Below are 2,026 nucleotides of genomic sequence, written 5' to 3' on the forward strand. Positions count from 1 at the left end.
CGATATGGGGGTAACATCATCCCCTCCCCCACTGAATGTTACAAACAGTATCACGGGTTTGTCCACCCCTGCGATATGGGGGTAACATCATCCCCTCCCCCACTGAATGTTACAAACAGTATCACAGGTTTGTCCACCCCTGCGATATGGGGGTAACATCATCCCCTCCCCCACCGAATGTTACAAACAGTATCACAGGTTGTCCACCCCTGTGATATGGGAGTAACATCATCCTCTCCCCTCCTGGACATGATGAACAATATCACAGGACGGTGTACACCGCCCGTGATATGGGTAGTAATGTCATCCTCTTTTCCCCTGGATGTTGTGGACAGTATCACAGGGGTGTATACCCCCTGCGATATGGGAGTAATAGCCTCTCCCCGCCCCGCCCCGATGTTACAAACAATATTGCAGGGGGGTGTAAACCCACTGTAATATGAAAAGCAGTATTACCCTCTCCCACCCTGGATATTACGAACAATATCACAAGGGTGTGTACATCCCCTGCGATATTGAGGAAAATGTCATTGTCTCTCTCCTTGGACATAAGGAACAATATCACAAGAAATTGTACACCTCTGTGATATTGGGAGGAACATCATCCTCTCCTAACCTGGATATTATGAACAATATCACGGGGGTATGTACACCTTCTGTGATATTAGGAGGAACATTATCCTCTCCCCACCGATGTAATGAACAGTATCACAGGGAGATGTATACCCAGTGCGATATTGGGAAAAATATCCTCTCCACTTAATGTTAAGAACAATATCACAGAGAATGTGGACATTATCTGCGATATTAGATGGGATAGCATTCTCTCTCCCTGCCCCCGGGTATTATGAACAATATCACAGAAGGGTGCACAGATTCTGTGATATTGGGAAGAATATCCTCCCCCCCCCAGATATTACAAACAATATCACAAGGAGGTGTACACCCCTTGCCATATTGGGAGGAATATCCCCTGCCTCTTTAAATATTATGAACAGTCTCACAGGGAAATGTGCACCCCCTGCAATATTGGGAGGAATATCATCCTCTCCTTCTTTGGATATTATGAACAATTTCACAGGGAAATGTGTATTCCTGAGATACTGAGAGGAAAATCATCATCTCCCCTCCTGGATATTTGAAGAATATTACAGGTGAGTGTACACCTTCTGCAATATTGGGAGTAGTATCATCCTCTCCCCCTTGGATATTACAAAAATATCACAGAGGGTGTACACACAAAGTACTTACAATATTGGGAATAATATCTCCCCTTCTTGATATTAGGAGCAATATCATAGGGGGTGTACACTCTGCAAGATTAACAGTCATGTTATCCTCTCCCTGCATGGATATTATGAACAATATCACAGGAGGGTGCACATTTCCTGAAATATTGGAAGGCATATTACCCTCTCCCCACCTGGATATTAAGAACAATATCACAAGGCATTGTACCCTCCCCCCCCCAACGATATTGGGAAAAATATTATCCTCTCCCCCCACTGGATATTACAAACAATATCACTGGGGGTGTACAACTCCTGCAATATTGGGAGGAATATCCTCTCCCTTCCTGGATATTATGAACAGGATCCAAGAAGGGTGTGTACTTCCTGCGATATTGGGAGGAATATCATCTCCTCCCCTCAATATTATGAATAATATCACTTGGGGATGTACACTCCCTGTGACATTGGGAGGAATATTATACTCCCCCTCCCTGAATACAACAAACAATATCACAGCGGGGTGTACATGCCCTGCGATATTGGGAGGAATAGCATCTTCTTCCCCACTGGATGTTATGAACATGATCACAGACCTTTGAGTTCTGTCATAAGGAGAAACTGGAATTGCTGGGTCCAAAGTGTTTGGGAAGTTTGGAGTGATTCTTGTTGCAGGGGGAAGAGAGAACTAAGGACGTGTCACTGAACTTTCAGGGGTGCCGGGATCCACCAGCCAGGTGCCTGCTCCAGCTCCCCGAGTGCGCCCCCCTCCCGCCCCTACCTGTTTTCACCCCTTG

Source organism: Cebus imitator, unplaced genomic scaffold, assembly GCF_001604975.1.
Source record: "Cebus imitator isolate Cc_AM_T3 unplaced genomic scaffold, Cebus_imitator-1.0 Scaffold4, whole genome shotgun sequence".
Lineage (NCBI taxonomy): Eukaryota > Metazoa > Chordata > Mammalia > Primates > Cebidae > Cebus > Cebus imitator.